Here is a 13,759-nt window from a genome sequence, read left to right as displayed (position 1 = left end):
CTTCAGGGAACTACATAGTCGTCACTAAGAGCTCGAAGGCATTAACGAAGAAAGACGTCTTCTTTCTCGCCACAGACAACTTGACGCCAAGCACGTCCATCTCCACTAGAAGATAAAGTATTCAAGATTACTACTGACAGACTGTCGAGAGACACCGGAGACTGAAGCTCAGTCGATAAATGTTTCAACGATTCCTTCCGAAATGTGGCGACAGTAACCAATCTTTGGATCTCTTTGGCATTTTATAGAGCAGAAGGTGAATCAAGACTCATATATTTTCCGGATAAACTGATCTCACGATTTTTCGAGCAACTTTAGCACAGAATATATATATATATATATATATATATATATATATATATATATATATATATATATATACTAGCATGGATGCCTGGCGTTGCCCGGGTGTTTGGAGGTGTGTGTTGAGAAAAAAAGTGGTAGTAGGAAGGCAGGCTCGAACCTGTACCGTGAATGAGGAAAAGAACAGGAAAAAACGTGACGTCTTTGCTGTTACGACGACCGCCAAACCGGAAGTGACGTAGATTTAATTTAAGGCTAGACAATCGAAAAGAGGGGATGACTTTCGAAAATATCGGTGAAAAATCGACCCCTCCCTGTAGAAAAGTGCCCAGTTGACGGTGAGGAAATTAATATTTTTAGCCAATTTTTCGGTATTTGTCTTCTGAAGGGCCGAGCTTCAAAACGATTCTGATTTTGTGAAAACCCTCGCCTCTGTCGAAAGTTTTAGGCAAACATGCAAACATACATACATACATTTATATATTGGTAGCTCAAATTTTCGACTGAGACCGATTAAAGCATGCCCTATCTCTGAATACCCTTTATGTAAAATTTCAAATGTTTAGACCAGAAATTGTCTGAGTAATTTGGTAGAGACTGCAGAGGTCAATTTGTTTTTAACTTTGACCCCTATTATGACCCTTAGCATATATTGTTTTGGGCTCAAATCAAGTTATTAAGTTAGATCCATGTCAAAGGAACTTATATATAAAATTTCACATGTTTATCTCCAAAACTGTCGGAGGAGTTTGGTAGAGTTCTTAAAGGTCAAATCGTTGAACATTGACCCCTTATCAGAAAAATTTCTGGCCGAAAATGAATTACAAAATTTTCCCAAATCTCAGTACCTTGTATATCAAATTTCGCGTCTCTAGACTGGAAATTGACAGAGTAATTGTGTAGGGCAATGTACACAGACAGACAGACAGACAGACACTATATATAAGCATTCTATTGAAGATCTAGATTAAAAGCCAGTCTTAGAAGCTTATTAAAGCAAGGAACTTGATTAAGGAGAAAGCCATTCATTCTCACTGGATGCAGACATTGTTGAAGTTTTGTTTTAGAAGTGTTTAATGTAACTCTTATTGCATCGTTTATCGTCTGCGTAAATATCAGTCGATCATCTTCAAAGGTTCAACGGTTCCTTCCCAAATGTATCGACACTAACTAACCTTTGGATCTGTTTGGCTTTAGAACAGTGTTGAATCCAGACTCATATATTTTCTGGGTCATTTTAATCATCCAATAATTTCTGGACAAAGGAGATTCAAGCATTCTTGCAGCTTAGTGTTAGAAATGTTTAATGTTACTCTTGTTGCATCGTTGTATATAGTATTCAAGATTACTTCTGACAGACTGTCGAGAGGCACCGGAGACTGAAGCTCAGTCAATCAATGTTCCAACAATTCCTTCCCAAATGTGGCGACAGTAACCAATCTTTAGATAGAAGGTTGAATCAAGACTCATATTTTTGGGGTAAAATGAATCAATTATTTCTCGAGCAACCTTTGTACCAAGAAAATATAAGTCTTCTATTAAGGATCTAGATTAAAAGTCAGTCTTAGAAGCTGATTAAAGCAAGGAACTACATCAAGGAGGAAACCATTCATCACCAGATGCAGACATTGTTGAAGTTTTGTTTTAGAAATGTTTAATGTCACTCTTATTGAATCGATGTATCGTCTGCGTAAATATCAACACATCATCTCAAAATATGAATTGGAAGATCGTTGATAAAGATTTAAGAAAGTGTTGAGTAAAGGATAGATCCTTAAGGCACGTCAACATCGATATTTTGAGCTTCAGATTTCTGCCCATCAACAACTACTTTTATAAACTTATAAGAATAAAAAGTATTATGGTCGCAAAGCCATTGCCAGTTATTACGCAGTGGGCAAATTTCTGAAACAACCCTTTGTGTGAAACCCTATCAAATATCTTTTGTAGTTGAAGATTTATTCTTGAATTTTTTTTTTTTTTTTTTTTATTACATTTTCACCCCAAACAAGGCAAATTGCCACTTTGGTGTAGGGGGCTACTATCAGGGGCAACAACTACTGGGGTACTATGTAGGGATTTGGGCAGCAAGGTGTCGGTTCACGTTACACTTGAACTTCTGCACGTCAGTACTGTTTGGGAAGCAAGGACCTGGAATGGAATTCCAGAGTCTTGCGGTTCTGGGGAAGAAACTATTGGAGTAAAAAGATCTTTTACATCTAGGGACCTCTACAGTGTGGGGGTGGGATCTAGTAGCCTGTCGGGTTTGTCGAGGGTGCTCGCGTCGTGGGGGCACAAGTGATTGCAGTTCGTCAGAGCATTCACCACTAAAATACTTGTAGAAAAGGCAGAAGGATGCAACATTTCGTCGATGGGACAGAGGCTGAAGCTTAGATGCCAGTTCAGGGCCTATCAGGTTTGCGACTCTCTTTTGAACCTTGTCAAGGAGCGAGAGACTAGTAGCAGATGCACCAGCCCAGATGTTGCAGCAATACTCCATACATGGGCGAATGGTGGCCTTATAGAGGTACAGGATACTTTCGGGTGTTAGTAGTTTTCTAGCACGGTAGAGAGAGCCTACCTTTCTTGCAGCGGCTCTGGCAATGCCTTCAATGTAATTGTTCCAACTCATGTTTCCTGTGAACGTTAGGCCAAGGAGTTTGAAAGATGAACTCTCAGATAAAGAGTCGTTGGCCATTGCTATGGGTGGTAGAGAGGGTTTCTTGTAATTATTGAATGAAACTAGTTTAGTCTTGGAAGCATTGAACGCGACCAACCACTTTTGTCCCCATTCCACTACAGATTGGAGGTCTTCCTCTAGTGTTTCTGCCATTTCTTTAGAAATGTGTTCATTCGTCTTCCTGTCGTGTCTGTCACAGAGTGTAGTGTCATCAGCATATATACCCGTCTCAGAGGCAATGTTGTCGGGGAGGTCATTTATGAATATCAGGAACAATAGAGGTCCAAGGATAGAACCTTGGGGCACTCCCGCATTTATATCATATTGTTTAGATGTGCGACCGTCGAGGACTACCTGGATTTTTCTCTTATCTAAGAAGGATTTAATTATGTTAAGTATTCTACCAGTGATACCGTATGATCTGATTTTACTGAGGAGACCCTCATGTCATACCCTGTCAAAAGCCTTAGATATATCTAGAGCTACCGCTCTGCCTTCCCCCGCTTTGTCCAGTGAATGGTATATACGTTCAGAGATCACAGTGAGGATGTCTGCTGTGGAACGGGCTTGTCTAAATCCATATTGTTTGTCAGTCAGTAGTTTAGCATCTGTAAGATGATGGACTAGAGCATGGTTAATTATGGTCTCAAATATTTTGGCAAAAAGTGGGAGGAGGGTAATGGGGCGATAATTTGATGGGTCTGTCCTTTCGCCAGAATTCTTGAATACTGGTACAACAGAAGCAGTTTTCCAACAGCCCGGAAAGCAAGCTTCATTAAGACATTTGTTGTAGAGTTTGGAGAGAACTGGAGCTACTTCGGCTGAGCACTTTTTTAATAGCACAGCTGGGATAAGATCGGGTCCACATGCTTTTGAGGTGTCAAGGTTTTTTATGATAGCATGCACCTGAGCAGGGGTGATTTTCAGATCGTCTAGTGTGGCGTCTGTCCGCATAGGAAAGTCAGGTAGGGGGTGGTTGGAAGGGTCCAGTGTGGAGTTTGAGGCAAACCGACTGGCAAGCATGTTAGCCTTGTCGGTTGCTGAGGAGACAACCTCGTGATTGTTGGTTAGTGGGGGAATTGTTGATTGCCCATTATTTACTACACTGTTGTAGATTTCCCAGAAGTCTCGAGTTCCTAGTTTTTGTGCTTCGATGCGCTTTTTAGTGGTTTCCGTAAATTCTCTCTTAGCTGTCGCTATTTCTTTCTTAACGTTATTTCTAGCTTCTATATACTTCAGTCTGTTTGAACTGGACTTATGTCGGTTAAACCTACGGTATGCATGCTGCTTTTGAGTAATGGCAGTTGCACAAGTCGACGTAAACCATTGGGGAGAGTGGGGCTTACTATAAAATTTCCGCATGGGAACATGCGCTTCGATTGCAGTTTTGAACCAGTCAGTGGTCTCGTTTGCACATTGTTCAGCAGGGAGAGAGAAAATATTTTTCCATGGAGCATCTCTTATTAGTTCCCTGATGGCTTCCCAGTCAGCCTTATTATAATATCTCGTTTTGAGCACTGGCTCTTCAGTTTTAGGTCTAGAGTTTAGGGCGATTTCAACCATTATCACTGCATGATCAGTGTTCCCGAGTGGGCTGTGGGCCTTCGTTATGCAGTCATCGGGAACTGTGGTCAAAAACAGATCTAGAAGTGATGCGTGTTGTTCTTCCTGGTCAGGGAAACGGGTTGGAAACGTAACAATTTGTGATAGGGAGTGAGATATAGCGAAGCTATGAGTTGTGCTGCCCGCTGCATCTGTGTGAGTAGAGAATCCAAGCCAGTTTTTGTGGTGGACATTAAAGTCACCAAACACATGTATTTGTGCGCTAGTGTCGAGGGACAGTGCCGTGTCTATGCTGTCAGATACTTTGTTTATTATGGAGCAGTCCTGAGTCGAGGGAGAGCGGTAGAGAAAATAATAGTAGCTAATACTGTGTTGCACGTTTAGTCTAAAGCACATAAAGGCTTGATCATCTGTTTCTAGGTTTGTTTCTCTAGTCAAGGGAAGGGTATTACGAATGTAAACTCCAAGTCCGTGCATATAACTGTCAGAGTCCTTACGGCAGAGTGGGAGATATCCAGGCATGTTAAAGTGGTTAGAGGGAATGGAGGAGTGTAGGTTAGTCTCACTTAGTGCTAAGATATCCGGGGTATTTGTTAAGAGAAATGCTTCAACATCAGCTAAGTTAGTTCTAAGCCCACGGATATTTGTGAATGAGAACCTCAAGGGAGGAGGCAAGTTGAATTTGTTTGTCCCTAATCCTGGTTTAAGCTTATTTTTAGATTGTACTGTCGTCATATTTTTTTTTAAGAGTTTCGGTAAGGGGGAGCTAAACAAGAGGTTATGCGGAGCTTCAGACATGCATCACAAGTAGACCATCAGCTGACCTTTCTCCAATTAGGATTGTGGCCTCAGGAAAGCCCACCGGGGATGAGTGCAGGGTCCCTTTCCATGCGCGTCATGGCACTGCAAACAACCCGATATTATTCAACTGTTGATGGAGCAGCCGCTCTAAGCGCGACCAAAGAGTTAGAGCTCCTGTACTACCAGTCGGGAACAGCAGCCAGGAACTGTCAATCCGGTACCCTCAACCCTTTAGAAGAAGGTCAACCCAATCTAATCGCTCAGGCATATCTTATACTCAAGCACTCCCAAATGTTCAGTTTTAGGGGTGGGGCATGCTGGGAATGGGGAAGAACGGCTTTCATTGCCCTAGCCAGGAAACAAGATCTACCGCTGGGTGTTTCTGTCGAATCACTGAGATAGTGTCTCTGCGCTTGACTAATAGGCAAAGAAGGAGTATGGAAGCCGGGCGATAGACAGAGCCTATCTACTCCTTAAGGAATTTAGGTTTGCAAACCGGTGAATTTGTTTGAGTCACCAGCTCTAGGAAGGTTGTCATCTAAGACTGAAGAGGCTTCTCTCCCCTTTGGTTTAGTTTCAGAGTTTTCCTTCTCCTAGACGGATGATCTGGGAAGACCTACTGGGTCCGTCAGCCCTGAGAGGGTTTTCTCCGCGCCTAGGTTCTAATCCAGGTATTTCTGCGACCCCGCGTTGTTAGTGTTACTGGGTTAGTTTGTGGGGGATTATATCTCTACTGATTAGTTACACTCCTCAAAGTGATTTAGGGACATGCTATTTACTTGTTAATGGATAAAGGGGGTGGGTGAAGTTCATGCAGTGTAAGCGTCTATGTTTGTAAGAGGGCTTGTTAGGGAGGAGATAATGTGATTTTAGTCTTACCCTTTTTTTATTTTATTAATGTTAGCTTAGGTCTAGTATAGTGTTACAGTATGAGTAGGTATTAAGAATTGAGCTACGAGTTGTGCCCAAGCTATTTTAGATGATGGGAGGGTTAAGATGTAAGTGCAATATAGCATGGATAAGACAGCAAGTTTTGAGTCATGCGTAATTAGGTGAATAGATATATGGGCAGGTTTTCAGTAGGTGCGAATAGAGTTGAAGTTGTAGGTATTTTTTAGTAAGAGTCATGGGGCGTTTTGCATAACAAGGAGTGTCGTTTCAATAACGTAATTAATCGTTGCAAAACTCGAGGAGACAGTTGTGTAGTGCATATCGCTTTGTTTCTGGGTACTTTGGCTGTTAAGTACCTGCCTTTGTGTGCATAGGCTGTTAAGTCCCTTACTGGATAGGAATGAGCTGTAATGCATGCCTTAGAGGTAGAAATGTATAGATGTTTAGTGATGGCTATTAAAACAGTTTGCATGTGAGGGATTAGGGGCTGGAAGTTAGCGATTCCACTACAGATGCGGAGCAATGTGGGAGTTTAGTGGCGGATAGGTTGGAAAGAGAAGATTGTTAGCGTTCAAGAGAAGAGGGGTTATTTATTTACAGATGGATTTCCATTAGGATTTTTGAGTTACATGTAAGGTTTAGTTTGAAGAAGGGAGGAATTTTTTTAATTTTAAAAAATTTTTTTTTTTATGCATGCAGGTAAGACAAACGCAATCGTCTTGGAGGTAAAATGTATAAGATTTCGTAGCTAGCTATTAGGTTTTTCCCTCCCAGTTATAGGGACAGCTAGTTCGTTGGGATTTGGAATTGTAGTCATTAAGGTCAGGCGCAGAGTGTTGCATCTATTCAGAAAATTAGCCCTAGTATCACAGCTGGTATTATGTATATTGCAGTTACAAATATAGTGCCAGTCAAATTATGAGCCACGTGCAGTGGTTTGGTATGGTATGGGTATCATGGAGGACACTTAAATACAAGCAAGCGTACGGTGATTGCATATATTAAGTATACTACTTAAATAAAGTTCTTCTGTCTTCTATAGTAGAAAGAAAGGTGGTCCTAGCTCTTCTATATTCTTGCATAGGCTATTCGTTATTCAATTTACTTTAAATGTAAAAAGTAAATCTTTATTGTTCATGTATGTTCGTCTAACAATACAAAATGAATAACACGGAAAGAAACTAATACAACCAAATAAATATAATTAATTAAACAAATATAATATAATCAATGTATTTTCTTCGTAATATAATACACAAAAATCCCCATAAACTGTAAAGACAATTCCTTTTATAATTTCGCACCAAAAAGTCGTTAAATAAAAAGAAAAATGCCTTCCATGAATAATGTTGTGGTTGCAAGGTTGAACAATAATTAGTAAGGAAATACAATGAAGACGCAAACAACAAGATAACGCCATAATAAGTGTATTAAAGAAAAGGTATATTTACAATATGTACAAATGACGGTGTCGAGTCAGAGAGTCTTGGTGGGAGGACATGTACGCTCTTCGGCGTCACTTCTGGTGGCATTTGAGTAAGACACACCAAGGCCAACCTAGGCTTGCCATTTATAGTGTTATGTTATTCGCATATGCAAATAAGTGGTTGCCACCACAACACCCATCTCCCAAGATTTGAAGTCACACAGATTTCAATATCTTTTTCTTTTTGGGTTTACCATTAATGGTTCATTCACTTTTCTTTTCCTACCTGATCTTCGGGGTTCAGGTGCATTTTGAGGCGGTTCCAAATTAAAAGATTCGTATATGATATCTATGGTGTCCTCCTCTTCGACTGTTGTCGTATCATCATCATCTCGGATATGACGATTTTTATCTGATTTAGGTGCCTTTTATGTATATTCTGTGAACCTTTAATCATGTATGTACAATCACCAATGCGTTTATCCACTACTCCACATTCCCAGTAAGATGTGTTATTTCTGTAGCACTTAAAATATACTCGATCTCCCGAGTTATATTTCTTTCTTCTCGTGTGTGTAGTGTTTCGGATAATTGCCTGCCTTGGCAATAGTTTGTCAAACGCTGATTTTACCTTTCTGGCAAACATTAGATCAGCTGGTGATATGTTTGATGGTGTACTAGGATGTGGTCTAATCCTATATACTTGCAAGAATTGTTGCAAAGCTTTTTCTGTTGGTGTTCCAATGGATGATACGGCGGAGTCGTGATGTGCTTCACTCGGAACGTGTCGCAAAATTCCTTAAACTCTGCGGATGTGAACTGCGTTCCGTTGTCAGTGACCAGTGTGTCTGGTACACCGAATCTTGCAAACAACTCGTGTAGGAACCCTATTGAGTTGTTCGTTGTTGGATTCCTGCAACGCATTACCTCCGGCCATTTTGTGAAACTATCCACTACAATTAAATAATAGTTTTCACCTACTGGACCAGTGAAGTCCATGTGGATTCTCGACCATGGTTGGTCGATTTTCGGCCAAGGTTTGTGTACTATAGGTGGAGATTTTGCCGCTAACTGGCATCCTTTACATTTATCAATTGTTGTCGCTATGGCAGTGTCCATGTTACGCCAGTACACGTAGCTTCTCATTAACGACTTCATTCGATTTATCCCCGGATGTCCTGTGTGGAAATCTCTTAACATCCTATTCTGCAATGTTTTGGGTATTACCACTCTCTCGCTGTACAGTAACACATCGTCACATATGGAGAAAACTTCCTGCACCTTTGTGTCCGTTATAATGTTCTCTTTTGTGTCCTTTATATATTCGTCTTTCTCGGCTTCCCTTTTAATGTCCGACAAAGTTACGGGTAGTTCCTTAATGATGTTTGCTACCATATTTTTTACTTCATCATTTGTCCGAATTGCTGCAATGACTGATTCTTCCAGATTGTGTTTCTGTGGTATCAGTCTTGACAGTCCATCCGCATGGCAAATCATTTTTGATGCTAGATGTTGTAGCTGGAAATCGTAATTAAGTAGTATTGTACCCCAGCGCAGCAATCTATTTGCGGTGTATACCGGCAATCCTTTTTTTGATCCATAGATCGTGACTAACGGTTTATGGTCGGTTTCAAGTATGAATTGTCTACCATATAAATATCGGTGAAATTTAGTCACGGCAAAGATTATGCTCAACGCTTCTTTTTCGATTTGTGAATATGCCCTTTCGGCTGGTATCAGCGTTCTCGAAGCGTGCGCTATTGGTTTTCTAGACCCATCCGGCATAATGTGTTGAATGCATGCTCCTAAGCCGTAGGAGCTAGCGTCACTAGCGACGACTATTTTTAAGTTTGTGTCAAAGTGCGTTAAGAATAATTCGGATGTTAGTGCGCTCTTTATTTTGTCAAAAGCGGTTTGACATTCTTGCGTCCAGTTCCACGGTGTATCCTTTTTAAGCAGATTATTTAAGGGGGCTCGCAAGTTATGCATTCCTTCAATAAAAGATTAGTAATAATTTGCGAGTCCCAATAAACTCTGCAAGGTTGTTACATTATCGGGTGCTGGCATATTTTTTATTGCCGTAGATCTGTCCGGGTCTGGACGTCGTCCATGTTTGTTTATTATGTGTCCAAGATACTTAATCTCGCTCATACAAAAGTCACATTTACTTTCTTTTACTTTAAAGCCGAATTCTTGTATTCGAGTAAATACTTGTTTCAAATGTTCCTTATGTTCTTCTAGGGATTTGCTCCTGACAACAATGTCGTCCAGGTATGCACATGCGCACTCAATACCACTTAGCATGGTGTCCATCGCTTGCTGAAAGATGGCAGGCGCTACTTTGATGCCAAAAGGCAATCGGTTGTATTTGTATAATTCCTTATGCGTATTGATGCATAGTATTTTTGAGCAATTCTCCTCGACCGGTATTTGCAAATACGCGTCGCTCAAGTCTATCTTGGAGAAGATATTACCCCCATTCAACTTCGTGAATATTTCCTCTGGGCTTGGTAGGGGGTAATGGTGATCTTTTAGTAGGGAGTTGACCCCGGTCGAAAAGTCTGCGCACACTCTAACTTCGTCATTCTTTTTCTTTACGTATACGGTGGGGGCTGCCCACTCGCTGTGTTCTATTTTTGATAGAATCCCCGTCTGTTCCAATCTATTTAATTCTTTATCAATCTTTTCCAACCCAGCGAACGGAACATTTCGCTTTTTTCTAAAAATTGGGCTGGCGTTTTCTTTAAGTTCAAACGAGGCCTTGAATTTATTGCAGCGACCTAAGTTAGTCGTGAATGCCTCAGGAAATAATTCTTTTAAATCGTCTTTTATATTTACTGTTGTTGGAGAAGAACATTCTAATTTTTTACAGAATGTATTGGTTGGCTTATCCCATAGTCCGAATTTCTCAATTAAATCTATTCCAAACAGATTTTCACTATTTTTTAGTACGAATATTTTTAATTTCTTCGAAATCCCTTTCAATTTTATCGGGAGGACAACTTCTCCTTCAAATTTTATACCACCACCAGTTACCGTCCGGGCTGCTTTACTAGTTTTCATTACGGCCGGTTTTCCCAACTTTTTCCACGTATTCAGGTTTATTATAGAAACATCGGAGCCGGAGTCGAGTTGTAACTTTATTGATGTTTTAAATATTTCCACTTTTACGTATTTTCGCCGATCTTTGTCTAATTTTGTATTTGATTTTGTTTGCTGTACTCTCTTTCTGGTGTAATCTTTATATCTGCAGCAATCGCTTTTGTGTCCCACCTTCTTACAAATGTAGCATTTTTTCTTCTTATAAGGACAATCTGATTCCCAATGCTTTTCTGCACATCTCTTACAGTTATATCTAGGAAGAGGCTTGTTATATTGTGTACTATATTTATGGTTATTATCTTTGGAATATCCCGTTCCATTGCTTTTCTTTGTAAAGTTCTTGGTTGGTGCGTATGGTTTTCTAACTTTTCTTACATATGCCACTCCGGATTCTTCTATATTTTTTTAATCCTTTTTTAGTGTAATGGCCCTTTCACAGTCCTCTGCTAGCTTCTGGAGGGTTAAATCTTGCTCAGATTCCAGCTTAGACAACACTCGTCTGCGTATTTCTGCATTTTTCGTGGAAACTAACCCTTGAGCGAAGATTAGACATTTAAAATCTTCTACCGTTAGTTCTGCAAGCTTAAAATTATCGCAGTTTTTATTGACAACTGATGCGTATGTCAAATAATCTTGGTTGTCCATCTTTCTTAGATTCATGCACAGTCATCTTTTATGAAAAAGAGATATATTTGGATTAAATAATTCTTTTAGTAATTTTACAGCTTCCATGAACTCTAATTCCGCAGTTTTTTTAGGTAATATGTAATCTACGAATTTGCTGTGTTCTGATGTACCCAATTTTCTGAGTAAGAGGCTCACTTTCTGACTATTTGGCCAATTTTTACAGTCCAGTTGAAAAACATCCTCGTATCTTGTGTAGTATGCTTCAAAATTCTTCTCTTCCTCAGGCACATAATGAAATGTGTCCATGCTATTAAAAATAGTTGTATGGGAGAAATTAACTGTCGACATTTTCTCGATTACTCTTTAGTAGTTCCAGTGTTTTAACAAAACGTTCATCTTGTCTTTCTTCATATTCCAATTGTAGTTTCTTATGCCTTTCTTCCTGTTCCAATTGCAGTTTTTTCTGCTTTAATTGTGCCATTTTCTGCTTTTCTTCTTGTTCCTGCTGCCATTTCAATAATCTGTCCTCTCTCTTTTCCTCGCGGTCAGCCTGGGCCTGTATTTGTGTTTGCAAAAGCTCGTTTTGTGTAGCTTGTCTGCGTTCATCCCGCTCAGCCTGTACTTGTAAAAATTGCATGAACATTTTTGATAAGTCTTCCATGTTTTTTTTTTTTTTTTTTTTTAGTGTGTAGTTAAAAAAAAATATTGTACCATGTACACTATACACCGGTTTGGGTTACAACAAAAAAGCAAATTGCTGTAAGCTCCTGTTTTCAATAATAATATCGCTGCTTGCAATAATATATTCTTTTTGCGAGTCACGCTGCAAAAAAATAAAATAAAACAGGTTTATCTGGAATCACGAAATGGAATTGACTTTCCGTTTTTAGGCACTTACTAATAAGTAACTCTTTCCACAAAATAAAAGTTTGGGTTTTTTTTTTAATCGAGTCACAATTGAATAAATGTATGCAGTACATTTAGTTCTTTGAGTTTTTTTTCTCTAGTATTTTAGTAATTAAAATACCTCTTAAATTGAGATTACCTTTTTTTCCGTGACGTTTTACTGTATTATCCGTTATTCAGTGACAACTTCCAGAAAAAAATCCTTTCCTTGAATTTTAGTTTTAGCTGTGGTATTTCCTTTTAGTACCGACGTCAACCAAAACATTAATTAAAAAGTCCTTTAGTTGTTGTTTTGTTTAAGGAGAACAGTAATTAGAATCCACTGGTGAACTTTTTTCGTAGGTTACTTCCTTGCTTTTCGTAATACGGGTCTGACCTGTCGTTTTTGCGACAGAACAAAGTTCGCTTTTCGTTTGCAAGTTGGTCCTTTAGTAAGATTTGTCGTGTAGCGACAAAACAAAAATTCACTTTTACATTCGTTTGCAAGTCGGATTCCCAGAAAACGGCGTAAATTGTCGCTTTTGCCACGTTAGAGTTTTTTTTTTCACTTGAGTTGAAACTTCTCTTTAGCGTAAAATCCGTTTGCTCGTCAACACTTTGCATTCCTTAAAAAAATGGTCAACCTTTGCGTTGTACTTTTTTTTTAAATAGTTCTTCGTCAAACTGTTATATTTGACGCTTCATATCTCGTCGCCAACTGTTGTGGTTGCAAGGTTGAACAATAATTAGTAAGGAAATACAATGAAGACGCAAACAACAAGATAACGCAATAATAAGTGTATTAAAGAAAAGGTATATTTACAATATGTACAAATGACGGTGTCGAGTCAGAGAGTCTTGGTGGGAGGACATGTACGCTCTTCGGCGTCACTTCTGGTGGCATTTGAGTAAGACACACTAAGGCCAACCTAGGCTTGCCATTTATAGTGTTATGTTATTCAATACAATAACTAATGTACAAATGTAATCAACGCATTTTCTTCGTAATATAATACACAAGAATCCCCATAAACTCTAAAGACAATTCATTTTATAATTTCGTAACAAAAAGTCGTTTAATAAAGAAAAATGCCTTCCATCAATAACAAATAACAAATTTATTAAACTGAGTGACACGGTTGGGTGTAAGTTCCCGAAAATTAAAACTATGTAACGATGAAGAATTAAAAAAGGTCTAAAGTATGGAGTTTATGGATCGTTGCTGATCTTTTGGATTAGATCCCAAAGATATTGGATCAAGATTTCAAGTAACGAGTTTAACGATGACTTTTTCCACATCTGAAAAAATATATTGTAAAATTGTGGACGTGAGTATTTATTGTTAACACTTTTCTTCTTATATCACATATGAACGATTGTGCATATGAACCTTTCTTTATTTGTAATAAATGTTTTATTCATTTGTATTCAAGGTAATTTGTTCTTTTCATTTACAGGGTGAAACCATACATATTTCGTAA

At 39.0% G+C, this 13,759-nt stretch overlaps 1 protein-coding gene across 1 annotated transcript in view; it reads left to right on the top strand.

The window, feature by feature from the left end:
* The window catches only part of LOC145291538 (toll-like receptor 2 type-2), a 187,428-nt gene that overhangs the window by 67,369 nt on the left and 106,300 nt on the right, over window positions 1-13,759 (top strand). The window lies entirely within an intron of this gene.

The sequence above is a fragment of the Euprymna scolopes genome, chromosome 12 (assembly GCF_053919585.1).
Source record: "Euprymna scolopes isolate OS-2025 chromosome 12, ASM5391958v1, whole genome shotgun sequence".
Classification (NCBI taxonomy): Eukaryota; Metazoa; Mollusca; class Cephalopoda; order Sepiida; family Sepiolidae; genus Euprymna; species Euprymna scolopes.
The sequence above is the reverse complement of the archived record's forward strand: the minus strand, read 5'-3'. Positions and strand labels throughout refer to the sequence as shown.